Below are 26083 nucleotides of genomic sequence, written 5' to 3' on the forward strand. Positions count from 1 at the left end.
TACATCACACAGTTCAGACTTTCTTATTTATCTCTAGAGAAACTGCGCGTTAAAGCTCACAGGAAGAAAAAAAAAACGAACAAATAGAATTCAAATAACTGATCTGATGTTGGTCAATTAGTTGATGAAGAAACAAAAAATAACCAGCATTTTTGTTAAATCTCTCAGCACTATCACAGACAGGAAGACATTACACACTAAAGTGTTGACAAAGACACATTAAAGACATTACAAGTATAATTACAGTGTAGCTACAGTGCCTTCAGAAAGTATTCCCACCCATAGACTTACTCCACACTGAGTTACAGCCTGAATGCAAAACGGATTACATATCATTTTCATCTCCCATCTAAACACAATACCCCGAATGAAAAAGTAAAAACATGTTTTTAGAAATGTTAGTAAATGTATAGAAAATGAAATACAGAAATATCTCCTTTACATACGTAGTCATACTTTGTTTTTCATTTCCCAATGATGGAGACCACTGTGCTCTTGAAAACATTCAACATTCTAGAAACGGTTTTATACCTTTCCCCAGATATATGCCTCATCTCGGAGATCTACGGACAGTTCCCCTTGACTTCATGGTATAGCTTCTGCTCTGACATCCACTGTCAACTGTGGGACCTTATATAGACAGGTGCATTTCTTTCTAAATCATGTCCAAACAATTGGATTCGCCACAGGTTGGACTCCAATCAAGTTGTCAAGGATGACCCAGGATGATCAAAGGGAATCGGATGCAACTGAGCTCAATTTGGAGTGTCATAGCAAAGGGTGGTGAATGTTTATATAAACAAGATATTTCTGTATTTCATTTTCAATAAATTTGCTTAATGTGTAAATACATGTTTTCACTATGGGTATTGTGTGTAGATGGGTGAAGAAGAAAAAATATTTCATCCATTTTGAATTCAGGCTGTAACACAAAATGTGGAATAAGTCAAGGGGTATGAATAATTTCTGAAGGCACTGTATATGCAATTACAGCCTGAAATTAAACTACTTGTAACTACATGGTAGCTGTGTAACCAAAGAATGGTCTCTTTCTGGGAGCACATTCAATTCTCTTTTACAATAACAACCTAGCTAGGAGTCTGTATCAGTCAATGCTAACTACTGTAGACAGGAAGATTGCTTACCCTTACCCATGATTAAATATTCCATCAACTCTGCAGTGGATTCGTAAACTTGCTGATAAGTCACTTCCTGTCTGTCTGTGAGTGTCTTTGAACCTCTCCTGCTGTCTGGGCCATAGTGGGAGCATAAAAGATGACCCCATTACTTCCACATGATTTATAATTCTGTTACTTCCAGGGCGGGCGACCATTGCTGCTTAATGAAGGAGAAACATTGACATGAACATTCCAAGACTGCCTGGAATGGAATGCATCTGGCACTTTGTGATAGTGCTAAGCTTTTGTGGAAATATGTGACACTATAATAAACAAATAGGTTCAGATTTATAATCATAGTATAATGTTTAAAGATGTCCTCCAGCAATTGTTGTTGAAACTTTCACAGTTGAAAAGCGATACCCCAAGTATAAATACAGTAAAGTACACACACTAAACGATAAAAAAATAAGTTGAGCAAAATAGTGTTTTTTTAGACAACTGCAAACTTCTAGGAGTAGGGCATTCAAGGAGTTAGTCTGATGGGAATCTGTGATGTCATCGGCCTCCCCTCTCACTTGAGGTACAATAGACAAGCAATAGAGAACAAAAGAGGAAAGCCCCCCCAATTATACTATGTCATGACATACCTGGACCACCTACTGCCTTTTGTTAAGTAAATCAGGTGTTAAATGAGGTGAAAAGGAGACTGGAGTGCCAGTAAGTGAAGTAGAAACCCTTGGCGAGCACAATGTCTGGGTTTGTTACTGCTTTCTGTTTGACAAGGTTGGCTTGTAAAAGTATGAATAAAGTCATAAAAAGTCTTGTATAAACTTTCTTTATCCTCTCCCCTTTCTCTCTCTCCTCCTCTGTCAACACATTCTGTCAGTGTATCACTCCCTTTCTCTCACACACACACACACACACTCACACTCACACTCACACTCACACTCACACACACACACACACACTTCGGTCAGAGTTCATTGCGTACAGGAACCCATCAGTCTAATTTGTTCCATGCGGACTACTCCCTTTGTTTCATTTTTCTGGTTTACAGCTCTGACATCATCAACGTGAGCCGAGCAAAGTAAAAATTATGTCAGAGAGAACTACAGGTAACTGACAAAATAATGAAAACACTTGAGTAAATGAGGGATATAAAGTACATTTAAAAGTAGGTTCCACACAGGTGTGGTTCTTGAGTTAATTAAGCAATTAACATCTCCATCATGCTTGGTTTTCATGTATAAAAATGCTGGGCAGGCCATTATTTTGGCTACCATGGCTATGCCCCATAGGATGACAATGCCCCCATCCACAGTGTACGAGTGGTCACTGAATGGTTTTATGAGCATGAAAACCATGAAACCATTTGCCACGGCCATCTCAGTCACCAGATCTAAATCCAACTGAACACTTATGGGAGATTCTGGAGCGGTGCCTGAGACAGTGTTTTCCACCACCATCATCAAATCAAATTTTATGATTCGTAGACCACAGGTGTAGACTAACACTGAAAGGCTTTAGGCCTACTTACAGGTCCATTTCCAACAATGCAGAGTTAAAGATAAGAAATATTATAAAAATATAAATAGTGACACAAGGAATAAATACAAAGTGAATAACAAGTATAAATAAAAAGTTAAAATAACGTGGCTATATGCAGGGAGTACCCGTACTGACTTGATGTTCAGGGGTACGAGGTAATTGAGGTAGATACGTAAGGTACATATGGGTAGGGCTAAAGTGACTAGGCAACAGGATAGATAAGACAACAGCAGCAGTGTATATGGTGAGTGTCAAAGTGTGGGTGTGGCGTCAGTATGTATGTGTGTGGATTGTATGAAGTGTGTGTGTGTGTGTGTGTGTGCGTGCGTGCACACGCGCTTTGCGGTGTCAAAGTAAATATGTGTGAGTGTGTGGGTAGAGTCCAGTGTGTGTGCATAGAGTTAGTGCAAAAAAAGGGTAAATTCAGGTAGAGACAGACAGGTCGAATGGCAAATGAGGGGAGCCCCTCACATTATAAGGTTAACTGCTTACAGGTGTGCTGCGAGGTTATGCCGCCAAGTGCATGTACAGTATCTCTCACCTAAAGGAACATTTTTGCTTCGTCTCCTGTGGTATCTAGCGTCACACAGCTAGCTACTGAGACTTGGTTAGCCCACGCCGCAAGGCACAAGGTAACTTGGCTAGCTTTCTGGAAAGCGAGCTAACCACACTAGCATGCTTCGCCCCATGTGATAGCTAACGTTAGCTAGGCTGTTAGCCCACAGGGTGAACACTAGCTAGCTAACACAAACACCTCATGATAAAGTGTTGAGTCATGAGCATCATAACCCGGTTAGCAATGCTTTCTCCTGGAGTTATAAAGGGCAGCCGTACCACATGGGAAACACACATGCTCAGGCAGCTCTCTAACAAGGCCTGCAAGTTCTGTACTGGCCCATGCTAGCTTAAGCTATGCCACTAGTTGTCTAGTGTGTCTAGCATTAAGTTGCTTTGTGCCTACTAACTGAACCGGTCCCACCACGCGGTAAGCCGGTCCATGAGACTGCCTGAAACAGACTAGCTAATGCGGCAAGACTGGCCTTGCCACAACCTGCCTGGTAGATCTGGAAATCGTGGCGACCTGGTCTCCACTCTCCCCCTGGACGAGGCTCCGCATCAGATAGAGGGGCAGTTTACTAGTTCCAGTACTAACTGAGTGACCAGCGATCCAGCAGGAACGAAGGGGCGCCTGACCTAGGGGTACGCCCATTGCCTGTCTACGCAGACTGCTCCTGCCAAACACTACGCCCACAAATGTTTGTTTCTTTTCCGCAACGAGTCTGGATTTGACTCCCTCCACGAACATTCTAGAACGCAAACACAATCGGACACATTCAGACTGTCTGATTGGTCCCAGAAACCGATGGATTGGGCAAAATTCGGCATTGGCTTTGATACTCTGATTGGTTAGAGACGATCCAATCTCTGAAGACTATTTTGTACAACGACGTTCATTACCACGCACCTCGTTTGTAGTGAAGGCGTCATGCAAGTACGCCCCAGTGGCAGAGAGGAGCAGCCAACAGTTCACTCCGTGTCCTGCCCTGCTACCTCTTGGGTGCTCCTAGAACCCTTCTCTTTGTGCAGCGGCTAATTTCTATGCGTTCGCTCACAAGGAAGACGGAGGGAGTCCACTTTACCAGCTCTCCCCAACTCTTTCTCAAGTAGCCGAGGCAGGAAGACAAACTGTCAGTCGCCACCTAGCACTCTTCCTTATTCCAGTGTTTTAACTCTGCCGCTTTCAATAAAATACAATGAAAGGACGATTTGCTCCAACACCACCAGAGGACTGGCGCGCACGCGCAGTCCAGCCCTAGGTCTTGTCCACAATCAATCAAAAGATAATTGTGACCTCAAATTGTCTGCCGGCTCACCGTTACTGGAAGAGCCCTTCGATCTTCGTTTCTGTCACTCCCCTAGGAGTAGTGTCAATAAGGAAGGTGGTAATGACAGACGAGTCACTCACTGGTTGGGGTGCAGTTCAGGAGGGAAAAGCAGTAAACGGTTGACAATGTCCCTTTCTCCGAGACACTTTCTGCCTTGCCTTTGGAATTGTCACATCAGGACAGACAATACGACTGTGGTGGCATACATCAAACGTCAGGGTGGCACTTGCTCTCTGCGTTTACACAGACTAACTGTCTATCAAACAGCTGTAGACTTTACCGTAAAATGCTTACTTATGAGCCCTTTCCCAACAATGCAGAGTTAAAAAGTAAGAAAAATAAATAGTAATTAGCAAAATAAACTATCAAATAAGGAAATAGTAACCCAATAAAATAACAATAATGAGGCTATTTACTAGGAATACCAGTACTGAGTCAATGTGCAGGGGTACGAGGTTGTTGAAGTAATATGTACATGTAGGTAGGGGTAAAAGTGACAAGGCAATCAGGATAAATAATAAACAGAGTAGCAACAGCGTACAGTGCCTTGAAAAAGTATTCATCCCCCTTGCCGTTTTTCCTATTTTGTTGCATTACAACCTGTAATTTAAATGGACTTTTATTTAGATTTCATGTAATGGATAGACACAAAATAGTCCAAATTGGTGAAGTGAAATGAAAAAAAATTACTTATTTAATAAAAAATAAAAAAATAAAAGTGGTGCATGCATAGGTAAACTCCCTTTGTTATGAAGCCCCTAAATAATATCTGATGCAACCAATTACCTTCAGAATCACCATAATTAGTTTAAAAAATTCCACCTGTGTGCAATCTAAATGTCACATGATCTGTCACATGACCTCAGTATATATACACCCATTCTGAAAGGCCCCAGAGTCTGTAACACCACTAAACAAGGGGCACCACCAAGCAAGCGGCACCATGAAGGTGCCATGAAGGCACCAAGGAGGTCTCCAAACAGGTCAGGGACAAAGTTGTGGAAAAGTACAGATCAGGGTTGGGTTATAAAAAATATCAGAAACTTTGAACATCCCACAGAGCACCGTTAAATCCATTATTTGAAAGATTGAAAGAATATGGCACCACAACAAACCTGCCAAGAGAGGGCCGCCCACCAAAACTCACAGACCAGGCAAGGATGGCATTAATCAGACAACAAAGAGACCAAAGATAACCCTGAAGGAGCTGCAAAGCTCCACAGTGCAGATTGGAGTATCTGTTCATATGACCACTTTAAGCTGTACACTCAACAGAGCTGGGCTTTATGGAAGAGTGGCCAGAAAAAAAAGCCATTGCTTAAAGAAATAAATAAGAAAACAAATTTGGTGTTCGCCAAAAGGCATGTGGGAGACTCCCCAAACATATGGAAGAAGGTACTCTGGTCAGATGAGACTAACATTTAGCTTTTTGGCCATCAAGGAAAAGTATGTCTGGCACAAACCCAACACCTCTCATCACCCAGAGAACACCATGGTGGTGGCAGCATCATGCTGTGGGGATGTTTTCATCGGCAGGGACTGGGAAACTGATCAGAATTGAAGGAATGATGGATGGCGCAAAATACTGGGAAATTCTTGAAGGAAACCTGTTTCAGTCTTCCAGAGATTTGAGACTGGGATGGAGGTTCACCTTTCACCAGGACAATGACCCTAAGCATACTGCTAAAGCAACACTTGAGTGGTTTAAGGGGAAACATTTAAATGTCTTGGATTTGGAATGGCCTCGTCAAAGCCCAGACCTCAATCCAATCTGTGAATCTGTGGTATGACTTAAAGATTTCTGTACACCAGCGGAATCCATCCAACTTGAAAGAGCTGGAGCAGTTTTGCCTTGAATGGGCAAAACTCCCAGTGGCTAGATGTGCCAAGCTTATAAAGACACACCCCAAGAGAATTGCAGCTGTTATTGTTAAACAAGGTGGCTCTAAAAGTATTGACTTTGGGGGGGTGAATAATTATGCACGCTCAAGTTTGTTTTTTTGTGTTATTTCAAAAAACATTTTGCATCTTCAAAGTGGTAGGCTTGCTGTGTAAATCAAATGATACAAACCTCCAAAAAAATCAATTTTAATTCCAGGTTGTAAGACAACAAAATAGGAAAAATGCCAAGGGGTTGAATACTTTCACAAGCCACTGTATGTGAAGAGTGTGAAAGTGTGTGTGAAAGTTGTGTATGTGTGAGTGTGTGGGTTGGGTAGTGACCTGTGAATGTGCAGAGCCAGTATAAGAATGTCAGTGCAAAAAAAAGGGGTCAATGCAAATAGTCCGGATACCTATTTGATGAACTTTTCAGCAGTCTTATGGCTTGGGGGTAGAAGCTGTTCAGGAGCCTTTCGGTCCCAGCAGAGAAAACAGTCTATGACTTGGGTGGCTGTAGTCTTTGACCATTTTTAGAGCCTTTCGCTGACAACGCCTGGTATAGAGATCCTGGATGGCAGGGAGCTACCCTCTCTAGCGCCTTGCTGTCAGATGCTAAGCAGTTGCCATACCAAGCGGTGATGCAGCCAGTCAAGATGCTCTCAATGGTGCAGCTGTAGAACTTTGAGGATCTGAGGGCCCATGCCAAATCTTTTCAGCCTGCTGAGGGGGAAAAGGCGTTGTCGTGCCCTCACTAGGGGTGACTCATGTGCCAGACATACTGAATGTAGGAAGGAACTGGTTGTCCAGCTGGAATCCCCGTCTTGGCTCATCCCTCAGATTGGGTTAGCGGAGATCATTGTCCTGCTTTATGATGAGCCCTGGCAATTGCCTTTATGCAGGGTTCTTCTAACCCAAGCCCACAGAGATTTTCCACCCTCACCCAGACACTATGGTCCTCTGAGCCTGGCCCGTGAGAGGTTGAATCTGCCACACAAGGTCCTTTAGACTATCCAGTGCCAGGAACCATTCTACGCACTCACTGTATGGAAACAAGTGGGGAATTTATTTTAAATGGTTTGACTGAAATAAGCTCATTATCCAAGATTTTATGCTTCTTGCAGGACCTTTTGGACAGAGGGAAGGTTCTCACTGTTAAGGTCCTACTCAGGCAGGAATCTCCGCCTGATTAAGTTTAGAAAAGCAGGTTGACGTTTATTGTCATGAAACTTGATGGGCCAGCTGCAAAGTCAAAATTGGCAATATTGTAAAAATGTATGTAAACAAAAATGTAAGGTTAGGGTTAGGCATTAGGGTTAGCAGTGTGGTTAAGCTCAAGGTTAAGGTTGAAATCGTGACTTTGTGGCTGTGCCAGCTAGTGACCACTCTGCAGAGCTGCCTCCAGTACATGAGTCATCCCAGTATCTATTCTGCATCATCCCAGTATCTATGCTGCAATAGTCTATGTGCCGCGGGGCTAGGGTCATACTGTCCTATCTGGTGTAATTCTCCTGTCTTATCTGGTGACCTTAGGTATGCTCCTGCTATTTGTCCCATCTCTCTCTCCCCTCCCAGAGGACCTGAGCCCTAGGACCATGCCTCAGGACAACCTGCCTGATGACGCCTGGCTGTCCCAGTCCACCTAGTCGAGCTGCTGATCCAGTTTCTACTGTTCTGCCTGCGGCTACTGAACCCTGACCTGTTCACCGGAAGTGCTACTTTGTCATGCTGCTGATCCAGGTCCTGCTTTTCTGCCTGCAGCTATCGTGTATGCCATCTATCGAACCTGTTCACTGGACATGCTACCTTGTCCCGGACCTGCTTTTTAGACCCTCTCTCTCCCTTTCTCTATAGCACACCTGCTGTCTCAACCTTTGAATGCTTGGCTATTAAAAGCCAACTGACATTTACTCCTGGGTGCTGACTTGTTGTACCCCTCTATAACCAATGTGATTATTATTTGTCCCTGCTGGTCATCTATGAACATTTCATCATCTTGAAGAACGATTTGGCCTTGGGATGTTTTTCTTTTTTTTTGCTCATCATTAGAAAAACAGAATTCAGTCTTGGAGGTGTGTTTCCTGACCGATTTTGCATTTGGTTAAAGATGTTTGTCTCCCATGAGGTGTTTGGTGCAGTATTTCTCAAGTAAAAAAATGTGCGACGTCTTGTCTTATGTAAACAAAGTCGGAGCACCTGGGTTATTGGAGAGCAATCACCGCAGCTGCTCACCCATGTTAGTGGGTAAATGGACATTGTCAAATAAAAACCCAAACTTAATTTACCTGTTGTGATGCATGTTTCAAACTCCATTTTAGACGAGACCGAATTATGACCAAAATCATCTTATTTGTGACTCGTTTCAGGAAATTTGAACGTAAACAATTTTTTTATCAAAATGCGTTTTTTGGCAGAAATGCATTCTGGAACATGTGACTTTCATGTGCCTTAATAACAAATATGTATGCCATCTGAAAATATGAATAAAATTGATAAATTATGAGCCACGGAAAAAGACAGGAACCATCCCGCTAGCCATGATTGGCTGAGATAATGGATGGGCTGGACATGCCGAGAGATGAGCTCAATTAGTCTGCCATGTAAGCACACTTCTGTCTATAACATGATCTGCTCAGTATGTGTAGGTAATACTTTCTAATGCAGCTTTTTTTGAAAGATATCACAAAGAACTGCAAAGGTGTTGCTAATAACGTTCTAGAGCACCGGGTTTTGAAGTCCGTGGAATGCCCGTTAGAAGCAGATTGTGACAGCTAAGGAGATCGAGAAAATTCTGGTGTTTGATTGCAAAATTACAGAGGGAGTCGAGAGACATAACACACTTCTCTCTGGATTACATCTTCAAACTAAGGGCAACCATGGCATCCGTGACCGAAGCATAAAGTCGTTTTCATTGCAAGTTAAAGCGTACTGTTAGCTACCTAGCTAACATTAGCTGGCTGGCTCGCTAGCTAACGTTACGTTACGGCATTTGCATTGCTAGTTATAGCCTAATGTTAACTAGCTAACAAAAATATAAAAATGCAACATGTAAAGTGTTAGTCCCATGTTTCAAGCGCTGAAATAAAAGATCCCAGAAATATTCCCTACTCACAAAAAGCTTATTTCTCTCAAAATTCATGCACAAATTTGTTTACATATCTGGATGTGAGCATTTCTCCATTGCCAAGATAGTCCATCCATATGACAGGTCTGGCAGATCAAGAAGCTGATGGTTAAACAGCATGATCATTACACAGGTGCGCCTTGTGCTGGGGACAATAAAAGGCCACTCTAAAATGTGCAGTTTTGTCACACAACACAATGCCACAGATGTCTCAAGTTGAGGGAGTGTGCAATTGGCATGCTGACTGCAGTAATGTCCACCAGAGCTGTTCCCAGAGAACGTAAGGTTGATTTCTCTACCATAAGCCGCCTCCAAAGTAGTTTTAAAACATTTGGTGGTACGTCCAACCGGCCTCAATTGTAACTTCGCCAGCCTAGGACCTCAACATCGAGCTTCTTCACCTGCGGGACTGGGAGTGTCTGAGACCAGCCACTCTGAAAGCTGATGAATCTGTTAGTTTGCACACCCGAAAGATTTCTGCATAAACTGTTGGAAACCGACTCAGGGAGCTCATCTGCGTGTTCGTCATCCTCACCATGGTCTTGACCTGACTGCAGTTCGGCGTCGTAACCAACTTTGGTGGGCAAATGCTCACATGAGCGGTTTGCCGATGTCAACGTTGTGAACAGAGTGTCCCATGGTGGTGGTTGCACTTTATCGATGGCAATTTGAATGCAGAGATTTTCCGTGACGAGATCCTGAGGCCCATTGTCGTGCCATTCATCCGCCACCATATCCCCTCATGTTTAGCATGATAATGCACAGCCCCATGTCGCAAAGATCTGTACACAATTCCTGGAAGCTGAAAATATCCCAGTTCTTCCATGGCCTGCAAACTCACCAGACATGTCACCTATTGGGCATGTTTGGGATCAACGTGTACGACAGCATGTTCCAATTCCTGCCAATATCCAGCAACTTCTCCCACTCCTCTTCAATGGTTGTGCGAACAGTCCACAGGCCCCAATCAACAGCCTGATCCACTCTATGCGAAAGAGATGTGTCGTGCTGCATGAGGCAAGGTATCTGTGACCAACAGATGCATATATGTATTCCCAGTCGTGTGTAATCCATACATTAGGGCCTAATGAATGTATTTAAATTGACTGATGTCCTTAACTCAGTAACATTTTTAAAAAATGGTTGCATATTGTGTTTATACTTTTTTTCAGTGTAGTTGGTTAGCTACCTGCAGATTCATGCAGGGTAATAACGTTATGAGTTGGGATTATGGTTAATTGTTTAGCTAGCTACATGTCTAAACAAAAGACTCCACTATGCAAGTAATCGTTTCACTGTACCGTTTACACCTTCTGTATCTTGTGCATGTGACATAAACTCGGCAAAAAAAGAAACGTCCTCTCACTGTCAACTGTGTTTATTTTCAGCAACCTTAACATGTATAAATATTTGTATTTACACATGTAACAAGATTCAACAACTCAGACATAAACTGAACAAGTTCCACAGACATGTGACTAACAGAAATGGAATAATGTGTCCCTGAACAAAGGGGGAGTCAAAATCAAAAGTAAGTCTGTATCTGGTGTGGCTACCAGCTGCATTAAGTACTGCAGTGCATCTCATGGATGCACAATATTTGCCCGTTCTTACTGTGGGATGTTATTCCACTCTTCCACCAAGGCACCTGCAAGTTCCTGGACATTTCTGGGGGGAATGGCCCTAGCCCTCACCATCCGATCCAACAGGTCCAAGACATGCTCAATGTGATTGAGATCCGTGCTCTTCGCTGACCAATGCAGAACACTGACATTCCTGTCTCGCAGGAAATCACGCACAGAATGAGCAGTATGGCTGGTGGCATTGTCATGCTGGAGGGTCATGTCAGGATGAGTCTGCAGGAAGGGTACCGCATGAGGGAGGAGGATGTCTTCCCTGTAATGCACAGCGTTGAGATTGCCTGCAATGATAACAAGCTCAGTCCGATGATGCTGTGACACACCGTCCCAGACCATGATGGACCCTCCACCTCCAAATCGATCCTGCTGCAGAGTATAGGCCTCGGTGTAACGCTCATTCATTCGACGATAAAAGTAAATCCGACCATCACCCCTGGTGAGACAAAAACGCGACTTGTCAGTGTAAAGCACTTTTTGCCAGTCCTGTCTGGCCCAGCGACGGTGGGTTTGTGTCCATACGCGATGTTGTTGCCTGTGATGTCTGGTGAGGACCTGCCTTACAACAGGCCTACAAGCCCTCAGTCCAGCCTCTCTCAGCCTATTGTGGACAGTCTGAGCACTGATTGAGGGATTGTGCGTTCCTGGTGTAACACGGGCAGTTGTTTCCATCCTGTACCTGTTACGCAGGTGTGATGTTCGGATGTACCGATCCTGTGCAGGTGTTGTTACACGTGGTCTGCCACTGCGAGGACGATCAGCAATCCGTCCAATCTCCCTGTAGCTCCGTCTTAGGCGTCTCACAGTATGGACATTGCAATTTATTGCCCTGGCCACATCTGCAGTCCGCATGCCTCCTTGCAGCATGCCTAAGGCACGTTCTCGCAGATGAACAGGGACCCTGGGCATGTTTCTTTTGGTGTTTTTCAGAGTCAGTAGAAAGACCTCTTTAGTATCCTAAGTTTTCATAACTGTGACCTTAATTGCCTACCATTTGTAAGCTGTTAGTGTTCTAACAACCGTTGCACAGGTGCATGTTCATTAATTGTTTATGGTTCATTGAACAAGCATGGGAAACAGTGTTTAAACCCTTTACAATGAAGATCTGTGAATAAATTTGAATTTTTACGAATTATCCGTGAAAGACAGGGTCCTGAAAAAGGGACGTTTCTTTTTTTGCTGAGTTTATAAACTTAGATTTTATTTGATATAGTGTGTTTTTACCAGAGAAGGCAATGTGAAGAACAACATGACCTGCACCAAGGTCAAATTAGGACATAACGTTATGCCAGCGAGACAGTGTCCAAGTTCTAAAATTCTCCGGGTAGAATGCCCTGCTTTTATTTCGTGACACTCACAACTGTAACCTATTTTCTGTAATTAGCTCGCCATTAACTTGTAAATAATGATCTTAATACAAATGAGCTAAAGTTAATACCTTGTCAGCTATATGATATGGTTATTAGTTGAACTGGCTAGCCAGGTAACTTATGGTTAGCTAGCTAGCTAACAAGCTAGAAACTAACCAAAACATTGTTTAGAAAGTTGCTTTGGTTTCCTGATTTGCTAGAGTGACATATACTAAAATTCATTTTTAAATGGATGGGTTTGTTAGTGTTAAAATACACCATTTATGGTCATTTTTGTGTTTATACTTTTCCATAACGACAACGTTATGGGAGTTCGATGTCGGACGACAAAAGAATGTTCATGATGTCACTGCAACAATTGTCTACAGACATGTCTGATAGACGTAGTATAAACCAGCCTTTAGTCTTGAAATCTTTGGTTGTTTAGTACACTACCCTACTCACTCTGTTTAGCACATGGCCTCACATGTGAATCCTTGAAGAGACGGGTGGGGTTAAGGCTTAAGAGGGTGTGAACGATGCTGAATGGGTGTTGACAAAGAAGAGCTCTCCAGTAGGTGTACCAAATTATTCAAGGACAATTTTCTCAAAAGTAGGGTTACAAGTTAATCAACTTTCAAAGCAGAATAACTTTTCCATTGTTCCTCAACTGTAGTGTATGATATACCATTTTCTAGCTCTGAGTCTCTACTTTTATTCAATGTAAATCGAGCCGGTCGGTCACATTTACACTTTGTAGGACTGGCTACCCGTTAGCGCCTGGTTCCTCTCTCGGTTTCTTCCTAGGTTCCAGCCTTTCTAGGGAGTTTTTCCTAGCCACCATGTTTCTACATCTGCATTGCTTGCTCTTTGGGGTTTTAGGCTGGGTTTCTGTATAAACCCGTTGTGACAACTACAGATGTAAAAAGGGATTTATAAATAAATGTGATTGATTGATTGAATAAATGCCAACCTGCCTTTGACAATACATAGATACACTTTATGAAAGGATCACGTCGCTTACATCCAGTTTCCAAGCCTTTAACCCGTGTTGGATAGGTCTACTGTACTTGAGGCTTTTCGCAGCAGCCTTTTGAGCCATGCTTAGGACCTCCAAAATGCTAGAGCCAGCCCTGTTCCTTTGATTTACTGATTGCCCTTGTGTCTGCAAAGTGAGTGAGTGTGCCAGTCCACCACTCATGCCTACAGTTTGCCCTGGGGTTATCATAGGTACATTGTTAACCCACCCTTACATGCTGACTACACCTGCCCGCGTTTCGCGTGCATTGCTAAATAAAAGTACACATACATGTACCAGTCAAAAGTTTGGACACACCTACACATTTGTATTTATTTTTACCATTGTATACATTGTAGAATAATAGTGAAGACATAAACTATGAAAAAATACATTGAATGGCTTCCCGAGTGGCGCAGCTGTCTAAGGCACTGCATCGCATTACTACAGATCCTGGTTCAATACCGGGCTGTGTTGCAGCCGGCCATGACTGGGAGACCCCACAATCCGGGTTAGGGGATGGTTTGGCCGGCCGGGATGTCCTTGTCCCATCTCGCTTTAGCCGGCCGTGGGCATGCTGACACATTCGCCAGGTGTACGGTGTTTCCTCTGACACATTGGTGCAGCTGGCTTCCGTGTTAAGTGTGCATTGTGTCAAGAAGCAGTGCGGCTTGGCAGGGTTGTGTTTCGGAGGACGCAAAGCTCTCGACCTTAGACTCTCCTGAGTCCATACAGGAGTTTCAGCGATGGGACAACCAATTGGATACTACCAATTGGATATGATGAAATTGGTGAGAAAAAGGAGGAAAATAAATACCAATTAAAGATATCCCCCTCAAAAATAACACATACTGTATGGAATCATGTAGTAACCAAAAAAGTGTTAAACAAATCAAAATATATTTTAGATTCTTCAAAGTAGCCAGTCTTTGCCTTGATGACAGCTTTGCACACTCTTGGCATTCTCTGGAATGCTTTTCCAACAGTCTTGGAGTTTCCACATATGCATAGCACTTGTTGGCTGGTTTTCCTTCACTTTGAGGGCCAATTCTTCCCAAACCCTCTCAATTAGTGTTGAGGTCAGGTGATTCTGAGAACAGGTTAGCACTCCATCATTCTCCTTCTTGGTCAAATAGCCCTTACACATCCTGGAGGTCCATTATCCTGTTGAAAAACAAAAATAGTGGGGCTAAGTGCAAACCAGATGGGATGGTGCATCGCTGCAGAATGCTGTGGTAGCCATGCTGGTTAAGTGTGCCTTGAATTTGAAATAAATCACTGACAGTGTCACCAGCAAAGCACCCCCACACCATCACACCTCCTCCTCCATGCTTCACGGTGGGAACCACACATACAGAGATCATCCGTTCACCTACTCTGCGTCTCACAAAGACACAGTGGTTGGAACCAAAAATCGCAAATTTGGACTCATCAGACCCAAGGACAGATTTCCCCCGGTCTAATGTACATTTCTCGTGTCTTTGGTCCAATCAAGTCTCTTCTTCTCATTGGTGTCCTTTAATAGTGGTTTCTTTGCAGCAATTCAACCATGAAGGCCTGATTCACGCAGTCTCCTCTTAACAGTTGATGTTGAGATGTGTCTTACTTGAACTCTGCGAAGCATTTATTTGGACTGCAATTTCTGAGACTGGTAACTCTAATGAACTTATCCTCTGCAGCAGACGTCTTCCTTTCTTGTGGCAGTCCTCATGAGAGCCAGTTTCATCGTAGCATTTGATGGTTTTTGCGACTTCAAGAAACTTTCAAAGTTCTTGACATTTTCCGGATTGACTGGCCTTCAAGTCTTAAAATAATGATGGACTGTCGTTTCTCTTTGCTTATTTGAGCTGTTCTTGCCATAATATGGACTTGGTTTATTACCAAATAGGGCCATCTTCTGTATACCACCCCTACTTTGTCACAACACAGCTGATTGGCTCAAATGAAGGAAAGAATTTGCACAAAATAATTTAACAAGGCACACCTGTTAATTGAAATGCATTCCAGGTGACTACCTCATGAAGCTGGTTGAGAGAATCAAGGCAAAGGGTGGCTACATTGAAGAATCTCAAATGTAGAATATATGAACTTTTTAAACGCTTTTTTGGCTCCTACATGATTCCATATGTGTTATTTCATAGTTTTGATGTCTTCACTATTATTCTACAATGTAGAAAATAGTAAAAATATAGAAAAACCCTGGAATGAGTAGGTGTGTCCAAACCTTTGTCTGGTAATGTACATGTTATTCAATAATTTCACCCAAACTGCTTGCGAGCGTCTGCATAGCCAGGCCAGAACTTGGTTTAGATCCAGTATTGCATGTCTACTTGGATAGAAAGAGAGCTTTTGGCAAGAGCGCAATGCTCTTTGCTCCCTGAGCACCCATCTGCGAGGATGGGCCCTTCACTCTTCTACAGCTATCCTGTTGGATAATGGAGGCTATTATACATCTATAATAGCAAGGCTGTCAGCCTTCGGAGGGGCCTAATCTCTTCTTAGAGATTTGAGACACCATGTACAATGTTGGGCCTCCCTTCACTCTGTTATGAGTTGTTTTCCAGACGGGTTGTCTCTGCACCTACGTGGTGCGTACTTCCTCAGTTTCAGAGCCTCTGAGGGTTGCTGATGTTGGGACTACCCTGGCTTCGGAGAGCAGGTTTGCAATACAGGAAATGGCCAGATCACATAGTGAGAGAGAGCGAATATCTGAAAGAGAACTCAACGTTACCTTCATAACCCCGGTTCTCTGATAATATGAGTGAGATATCTCACCGCATTTCCCTGCTTGCAAGAGAAGCATGCTTGAGAATGACCAGAGGGAGAACAAGTGGCTCCTTAGGTGAGGGACTCACCTCATTCTCCACTCGACATGGCGGTCTCCAAGAGACGCTTGTCATTGGTTTTCTTCCGAGAGTCTTAGTGAGTCGACTGAATCTCATAGTGAGAAATATCACTTATATTATCAGAGAACCGGGGTTACGTAAATTACCTTGAGTTACCGTCATCCTAAACATCTGTGTGTGTACAGTACTCAAGGTGTGTGTACCATCATCTTACTACTCCTGAGTGAAAGGGAACATTGTAGAGTGTGTCCACGTGCATGTGTGTGTGTGTAAGACAGAAAGTATAGTTTTAGGAGTATTTGGAGTGCGGAGAGTTGAGTTAAGGCTAGGACAGAGGCCAGGAAAGGACACAGTCACACACACACACACACACACACACTGCAACCAGATTGTCCCTTCTTTGGGACTATGTGGGAACCACTTCAACAGCGCAAAACATCCAGAGATCTTGCCAAGAAAGTATATTACTCAAAATAGTTATGCAAAAAGACTTCATTGGGTTAAATAATGTGTGAACTCCCTGGCAATAGCATTAAACAAAGGAACAAAAGTTTCAGTGTCGTAACTTGAGAGAGCATGGTGTTTGTTAACAAAAACAGCATATAGCCTTCAGAAAGTATTCATACCCCTTGACTTATTCCAAATGTTGTGTTACAGCCTGAATTCAAAATGGATGAAATTATTTTGCTCATCCATCTACACACAATATCCAATAATGACAAAGTGAAAACATTGTTTTAGACAATTTTGCAAATGTATTGAAAATGAAATGCAGAAATATCTAATTTACATAAGTATGCACATCACTAAGTATACACATGTTAAAATCCCTTTTGGCAGCGATTACAGCTGTGAGTTTTTCTGGGTAAATCTCTTAAGAGCTTTGCACACCTTGATTGTACAATATTTGTGCATGATTCTTTAAAAAATTCTTCAAGCTCTGTCAAGTTGGTTGTTCATTGCTAGACATCCATTTTCAGTCTTGCCATAGATTTAAGTCAGAACAGTAACTAGACACTCAGGAACATTCAATGTCGTCTTGGTAAACAACTCCAGTGTATATTTGGCCTTTATTGCAAACAGGATGCATTTTTGTTAATATACTGTATGCATTCTGTATAAGCTTCCTTCTCTTCAATCTGTCATTTAGGTTAGTATTGTGGAGTAACTCCAAACTTGTTGTGCCATCCACAGTTTTCTACTATCGCAGCCATTAAACTCTAACTGTTTTAATGTCACTACTGGCCTCATGGTGAAATCCCTGTGCGGTTTCATTCCTCCCTGGCAACTAAGTTGGGAAGGATGCCTGTGTCATTGTAGTGACTGGGTGTATTGATACACCATCCAAAGTGTAATTAATAACTTCATCATGCTCAAAAGGGATATTCAGTGTCTTCTTTTTCCCCATTTTGACCTAAATTACCATAGGTGCACTTCTTTGCGAGCCACTGGAAAACCTCCCTGGTCTTTGTGGTTGAATCTGGTAAACACTATTATTGCATACAGAGACTCTATGCAACTTATCATGTAACTTATTTAGCCCATTTTTACTCCTTAACTTATTTAGTCTTGCCATAATAAAGCGGTTGAATACTTATTGAATCAAAATATTTCAGCTTTCATTTTAAATTAATTTGTAACATAATTCCACTGTAATGATTCTCGTCCTCGTCTGATGAGGAATATAAAGGATCGGACCAAAATGCAGCGTGGTATGTGTCCATGTTAACTTTATTAATCTGAACACAAAATAACAAAGGTGAAACAATGAAAAAACGAAACAGTCCTATCAGGTGACAAAACACAAAACAGGAAACAACTACCCACAAACACAGGTGGGAACAGGCTACTCTCAATCAGAGACAACGATAGACAGCTGCCTCTGATTGGGAACCATACCAGGCCAAACACAGAAATACAAAACATAGAACAAAAACATAGAATGCCCACCCCAACTCACGCCCTGACCAAAGCAAAAATAGAGAAATAAAAAAGGAACTAAGGTCAGGACGTGACATCCACGTTGACATTATAGGGTATTGTGTATAGAGCAGGGACACAACATCTCAATTGTATCCATTTTAAAGTCAGGCTATAACAACAAAATGTGGACAAAGTCAAGGGGTGTGAATACTCTCTGAAGACACTGTAGATTCAGAGTTCTGTCCTGTGTGTGTGTGAAATCACACACACACAGTCAACACACTACACAATCTTACACTGCGGATGTGACAGCTAAAAAACCACATCCTGAATTCTAGACTGTATGACACACACAATAAAAAACCCACATCTGCAAACTGTATGTATGCAGGTGAACTTGAAAGTCAGAGAATTTAGTTTTCACTGTACTTGTGCGTGTGACATTTAAACTTGTTAGCACATAGTGTGAGAATCCTCATTTAACCATGTGTAAGGTAGAACCCAATGCCCACCAATTTCCCCTCAGTGTGTTGACAGTGGTCTAACACAAAAATAGAGTTGATAGAAGGTGGGCTAATGATGCCTTCCTCCGATGTTCATTGGAGGAAGGCACATTGTTGTCCAGTTCCATTTCTGTTCCATTTACCTTGGTCCTTCCCAGGGGTGGAGTGCTGCCAGAGCAAGGAAGAGGATAGATCCCTCACTTTTTTTTCACAAAATTTGAGAACGCACATTGTAAAATGTATTCTGATGAATTCAAAAATAAATAATATTTCATTACCACTAAAATTCCATTAAAAATGATTGAATGACAAACCAAATAATAATGTGAAGCAGCCTAGAGGTAGGCATAGTAAATGATGGTTTCTTCGCCAGCAGCAAGAATGATGAAGAACTATAGGCTACGTGTGTGCACTTTGGAGGCCCGACCACTTGGGCCAAATAGCGTCTTAATGTTCATAAAACTCCACGAGCCCCCTCTCGCGCAGTGGAACCAAGAATGATATGTGACCACTTGGTTACGGTGACACCGTTCTACCGAGGACACCCAAACCAGAGTGGCCACTGCAAAGCCCACAGAGCCTGACCCTCTCTGGACGTTGCTGTAGCCCTGGTTGGGATATTCTTGGTATGTCAGAGTGGGCAATTGGAAATGTGAATTGGGCCAAGTTGGAGGTAAAAATGCGTTTAGGTTATAGTTTATTGAGATGCATGAATACACCACCAAAAGATTGATTTTATGGTTGTTTTAAAACAAATTTCCTGAAATTCAACATAGTAATGATTTATCTTTATTACTTGGTCAATTGATTTGATATCATGTTTGATCTATGCAAATAAATTATATGAATTTATAGTTCACCTCTGCTTTCTTTTATTCTGTAATAGTATATATTGTAACCATGTGTTCAAGCTAATCAAATCAAAGTGTATTTAGGATACAGCATGTAGGCTACACAATACAACGCAAACAGTAACTCACAATAACGCTCCTCGCAAACAGTGCAAATGATATTAAGCTATATGTATTTGTATTTAAATTAGGCTATAGCCTACTAATAGCTATACCACACAGTAGTTATAATCCTATTAGGCTATAGCCAACAAATAGCTATACCACACAGTAGTTATAATCCTATTAGGCTATAGCCAACAAATAGCTATACCACACAGTAGTTATAATCCTATTAGGCTATAGCCAACAAATAGCTATACGACACAGTAGTTATAATCCTATTAGGCTATAGGCTACAAATAGCTATACCACACAGTAGTTATAATCCTATTAGGCTATAGCCTACAAATAGCTATACCACACAGTAGTTATAATCCTGTTAGGCTATAGCCAACAAATAGCTACACCACACAGTAGTTATAGTCATATTAGGCTATAGGCCTACTGCAAATTGTTGTTCTTTATTCCAGAATTGGCTGAATGGCCAAGCTATCCTTCAGCACCACAAGTTGGTTCAACATCTTAAAGATCATTGCACGATCCTGGCACTGTCCTTCCGGCACCTATGCCTAATAGTCATACTCATTACTTATTAGGTTAGCTGAAGTCAAATTCTCATGTGCCAAAACTCAACAGAGCTCATGCGCCAAAACTCACTAGGCAGGTCAATGCTTTGACTGAAACAAAAAAGGCTAATAGTTTGTTAAAGGTATACTTCGGATTTTGTCAATGGGGCCCTTTATCTACTTCCCCAGAGTCATATGAACTCATGGATATAATTTTTGTCTATGTGTGCAGTTTCACGAAATTTGCTAACTAGCACTAGCGCAATTGCTAACTAGTGTTAGCGCAAAGACTGGAAGTCTATGGGTATCTGCTAGCTGCAGATACCCATAGACCTCCAGTCATTGTGCTAACGCTAGTGAGCATTGACTCGCAAAACTACCTCTTACTTCCTTCATACTGGACACAGAGACATAAAAAGTTAATCTGACAAGGTCAGTAAGGGTAGGTAACAACTCATCCGCCATGCTGATCCTCAACACGGGGGAGTGCGTGCTCAGTCCCCTCCTGTACTCCCCATTCACTCATGCATGGCTAGGCACGACTCCAACACCATCATTAAGTTTGCTGATGACACAACAGTGGAAGGTAGGACTGATCACAGACAACGATGAGACAGCCTATAGGGAGGAGGTCAGAAACCTGGCCGTGTGGTGCCTGGACAACAACCTCTCCCTCAACGTGATCAAGACAAAGGAGATTATTGTGGACTACAGAAAAAGGAGGACCAAGCACGCCTCCATTCTCATCGATGGGGCTGTAGTGGAGCAGGTTGAGAGCTTCACGTTCCTTGGTGTCCACATCAACAGACTATAATGGATCAAGACAGTCATAAAGAGGGCCCGACAAAACCTATTCTTCCTTAGGAGACATGGGTCCTCAGATCCTCAATTTTTTTTACAGCTGCACCATCGAGAGCATCCTGTCTGGTTCCATCACTGCCTGGGTATGGCAACTGCTCGGCCTCCGACCGCAAGGCAGAGGGTAGTCCGTATGGCCCAGTACATCACTGGGGCCAAGCTTCCTGCCACCCAGGACCTCTATACAAGCAGAGGAAGTGCCTAAAATTAGTCAAAGACTCCAGCCACTCTAGTCGTAGACTGTTTTCTCTGCTACCGCACGGCAAGCGGTGCCGGAGTGCCAAGTCTAGGTCCAAGAGGCTTCTAAACAGTTTCTACCCCAAGCCATAAGACTCCTGAACATCGAATCAAATGGCTACCCAGACTATTTGCACTGCAGCTATTCTGTGTTTATTATCTATGCATTGTCACTTTAATAACTCTACCTACATGTACATATTACCTCAATCACCTCGACTAAACGGTGCCCGCGCACATTGACTCTGTACCGGTACCCCCTGTATATAGCCTCGCTACTGTTATTTTACTGCTGCTCTTTAATTATTTGTTACATTTATTTCTTATTCTTTACTTATCCATTTTTTTTAACTTAACACTTATTTTTCATAAAAATGCATTGTTGGTTAAGGGCTTGTAAGGGCTTGTAAGTAAGCGTTTCACTGTATGTGACAAATAACATTTGATTTGATTCTGGGGAAGTAGATAAAGTTGCCAAAATCCTCAAGTATATCTAACACCATCTGCTCTAATTCGCTCACGAAAGTAATTCAAGAAGATCTAAATGCATATTTCGATGACACTGATTGAGATCAATCAAATGATTGGCATGAAGATGCAGTTTGGACGTTTCACCAGTAAAACGTGAAGAATTATCATTCACAATTGACAGTGATGATGGCCTGTTTTTAAATTAGGTAACCTATGCCTAACTTTGTGTGTGAAGTTATTAAAATAAAAACATGTTCTGTAGACAATGTGTGGGCATAGGCAGTAGTTGCAATTAGAGGATGAATTTTATGCATATTCTATAATGATAGGCTATTCAATTGGCTACATCTGTCAGTACAAACTTTGATTCAGGAAATTATCAAGTAATACAACATTTTAAATCTGCTCCCTCACCTACAAATAAAACTCGCACTACACCACACTATATATATATGCACACACACACACACACACACACACAATATGCTGCTGCTACTCCGTTCTTTATTTTACTGTTATCTATCCTGATAATAACAAAATAGTATGTACAGGTAAAAAAAAACAAAGAGAAGTGAGCCTCCCATTCCCCCATAAAACATTTCTCCATCCAACGTAAAAAGTTTCCTTGATGTTAAATAAAGTCTGATACAAACTTAAAAATGTATGAGTTGATAGTTCGGTTTATGAGATGGCAAGGTCATATTTTTCCATATTTTGTTCCAATTAAAGGGCCGTTCAGAATCACTTAGATCTGTGGTAGAAAAAGTACTCAATTATCATACTTGAGTACAAGTAAAGATAACTAAATAGAAAATGACTCAAGTAAAAGTGAATGTCCCCCAGTAAAATACTACATAAGTAAAAGTCTAAAAGTATTTGGTTTCAAATATACTTAAGTATAAAAAGTCTAATTTCTACAATATACAGTGGGGAGAACAAGTATTTGATACACTGCCGATTTTGCAGGTTTTCCTACTTACAAAGCATGTAGAGGTCTGTAATTTTTATTATAGGTACACTTCAACTGTGAGAGACGGAATCTAAAACAAAATTTCAGAAAATCACATTGTATGATTTTTAAGTAATTAATTTGCATTTTATTGCATGACATAAGTATTTGATCACCTACCAACCAGTGAGAATTCCGGCTCTCACAGACCTGTTAGTTTTTCTTTAAGAAGCCCTCCTGTTCTCCACTCATTACCTGTATTAACTGCACCTGTTTGAACTCGTTACCTGTATAAAAGATACCTGTCCACACACTCAATCAAACAGGCTGGGTCTTCCAGCATGACAACGACCCGAAACACACAGCCAGGGCAACTAAGGAGTGGCTCCGTAAGAAGCATCTCAAGGTCTTGGAGTGGCCTAGCCAGTCTCCAGACCTGAACCCAATAGAACATCTTTGGAGGGAGCTGAAAGTCCGTATTGCCCAGCGACAGCCCCGAAACCGGAAGGATCTGGAGAAGGTCTGTATGGAGGAGTGGGCCAAAATCCCTGCTGCAGTGTGCGCAAACCTGGTCAAGAACTACAGGAAACGTATGATCTCTGTAATTGCAAACAAAGGTTTCTGTACCAAATATTAGGTTCTGCTTTTCTAATGTATCAAATACTTATGTCATGCAATAAAATGCAAATGAATTACAAAAAAATCATACAATGTGATTTTCTGGATTTTTGTTTTAGATTCCGTCTCTCACAGTTGAAGTGTACCTATGATAAAAATTACAGACCTCTACATGCTTTGTAAGTAGGAAAACCTGCAAAATCGGCGGTGTTTCAAATACTTGTTCTCCCCACTGTACTTAAGTATGAGAAGTAAAAAATCTTTAAAAGTACAAAATAATTTCAAATTCCTTATAATTCAGCAAACCAGGCGGCACAATTCTAGTTTTTTTTTTAAATGTATGGATAGACAGGGGCACACTCCAACACTTAGACATAATTTACACGTTTTTTTATTTTTTTAGTTAGTTCGCCAGATCAGAGGCAGTAGGGATGACAAGGGACGTTCTCTTGATAAGTGCGTGATTTTGACAATTTTCCTGTCCTGCTAAGCCAGCGTATCCCAAACTCGGTCCTCGGGACACCAAAGGTTGCAAGTTCTGGTTTATGCACTAACACTACACAGCTGATTTTTTTTTAAATGAAAGCAACTGGCATGTTAGTCCATTTAGTGAGGTAGAATTTAATTGATTTAAGTGTTCTGCTAAAGTTTCTGGCAATGGTTTTATCTGAGGAAGGGAATATATCTACTCCCAAATATTTAAAATGGAAACAATTGGGATTCCATAAGTAGAGATGGAGTACTCCATCGGGGTAGGGCAGATTTGGTTAGATTAATTTTACAATTTGAGATTAAGCTGAATTTACCTATGATCTTCAATGTGTTCGGGAGCGATTGAGATACATTGTCTAGATATAGTAAAATATAATCTGCGTATAATGAAATGATCAGTAGATTTGAGGGAAATTGGTGTTATTTCATTCAATTGACGAATGGCCTGGGCCAGGTGTTCCATTGATAATAAAAACACCAAAGGAGAAATTGGATCGCCTTGCATGCTGCTTCTAGTGATTCTGAACGGCACAGATATTACCTGTTATAACTATGGCTGAGGGATTGGCATATAGTATTTTAATCATATTAATGAAATTGGAGCCAGTTCCCATATGTTCCAAGACAGACCAAAGATATGACAATTCTATTATATCACAAACTTGTTCTGCATTTATAGATGAAACAGCCCGAGGAGCTGTTGTTCCTGATTAAACATTTAAGATATGTAAAAGTCTGAGGTTATGCTAGGATAAATGTTTTTAAATAAACCTGCTTGGGTCCGTGTGGACCAAATGCATTGTTGGTTAAGGGCTTGTAAGGGCTTGTAAGTAAGCGTTTCACTGTATGTGACAAATAACATTTGATTTGATTCTGGGGAAGTAGATAAAGTTGCCAAAATCCTCAAGTATATCTAACACCATCTGCTCTAATTCGCTCACGAAAGTAATTCAAGAAGATCTAAATGCATATTTTGATGACACTGATTGAGATCAATCAAATGATTGGCATGAAGATGCAGTTTGGACGTTTCACCAGTAAAACGTGAAGAATTATCATTCACAATTGACAGTGATGATGGCCTGTTTTTAAATTAGGTAACCTATGCCTAACTTTGTGTGTGAAGTTATTAAAATAAAAACATGTTCTGTAGACAATGTGTGGGCATAGGCAGTAGTTGCAATTAGAGGATGAATTTTATGCATATTCTATAATGATAGGCTATTCAATTGGCTACATCTGTCAGTACAAACTTTGATTCAGGAAATTATCAAGTAATACAACATTTTAAATCTGCTCCCTCACCTACAAATAAAACTCGCACTACACCACACTATATATATATGCACACACACACACACACACACACACACACAATATGCTGCTGCTACTCCCAAATATTTTAAATGTGAAACAATTGGGATTCCATAAGTAGAGATGGAGTACTCCATCGGGGTAGGGCAGATTTGGTTAGATTAATTTTACAATTTGAGATTAAGCTGAATTTACCTATGATCTTCAATGTGTTCGGGAGCGATTGAGATACATTGTCTAGATATAGTAAAATATAATCTGCGTATAATGAAATGATCAGTAGATTTGAGGGAAATTGGTGTTATTTCATTCAATTGACGAATGGCTTGATATTGATAATAAAAACACCAAAGGAGAAATTGGATCGCCTTGCATGCTGCTTCTAGTGATTCTGAACGGCACCTGTTATAACTATGGCTGAGGGATTGGCATATAGTATTTTAATCATATTAATGAAATTGGAGCCAGTTCCCATATGTTCCAAGACAGACCAGAGATATGACAATTCTATTATATCACAAACTTGTTCTGCATTTATAGATGAAACAGCCCGAGGAGCTGTTGTTCCTGATTAAACATTTAAGATATGTAAAAGTCTGAGGTTATGCTAGGATAAATGTTTTTAAATAAACCTGCTTGGGTCCGTGTGGACCAATTCGGGTAAGTAAGTCTCGAGACGACAACATTTTGGAAAACAGTTAAATATCTGTGTTTATCAAAGATAGGGGGTGAAAGTCCCGAGTGGTGCAGAGGTCTAAGGCACTGCGGTGCTTGAAGTGTCTCTATAGATCT

The 26083-nt window shown here is 41.5% G+C and overlaps 1 protein-coding gene across 3 annotated transcripts in view; it reads right to left on the reverse strand.

The window, feature by feature from the left end:
• The window catches only part of LOC112248791 (G protein-coupled receptor kinase 5), a 78945-nt gene that overhangs the window by 15964 nt on the left and 36898 nt on the right, over positions 1-26083 (reverse strand). Inside the window, exon 1 of one of the 3 annotated variants that reach the window (XM_042320736.1) lies at positions 4135-4153. The exons of the other annotated variants lie outside the window; for them this stretch is intronic. The gene's annotated coding sequence lies outside the window, so the exon portion shown is untranslated. Of the gene's footprint in view, positions 1-4134; positions 4154-26083 lie in introns of those variants that run through there. 3 annotated transcript variants of the gene reach the window in all.

Source organism: Oncorhynchus tshawytscha, linkage group LG04 (assembly GCF_018296145.1).
Source record: "Oncorhynchus tshawytscha isolate Ot180627B linkage group LG04, Otsh_v2.0, whole genome shotgun sequence".
Lineage (NCBI taxonomy): Eukaryota > Metazoa > Chordata > Actinopteri > Salmoniformes > Salmonidae > Oncorhynchus > Oncorhynchus tshawytscha.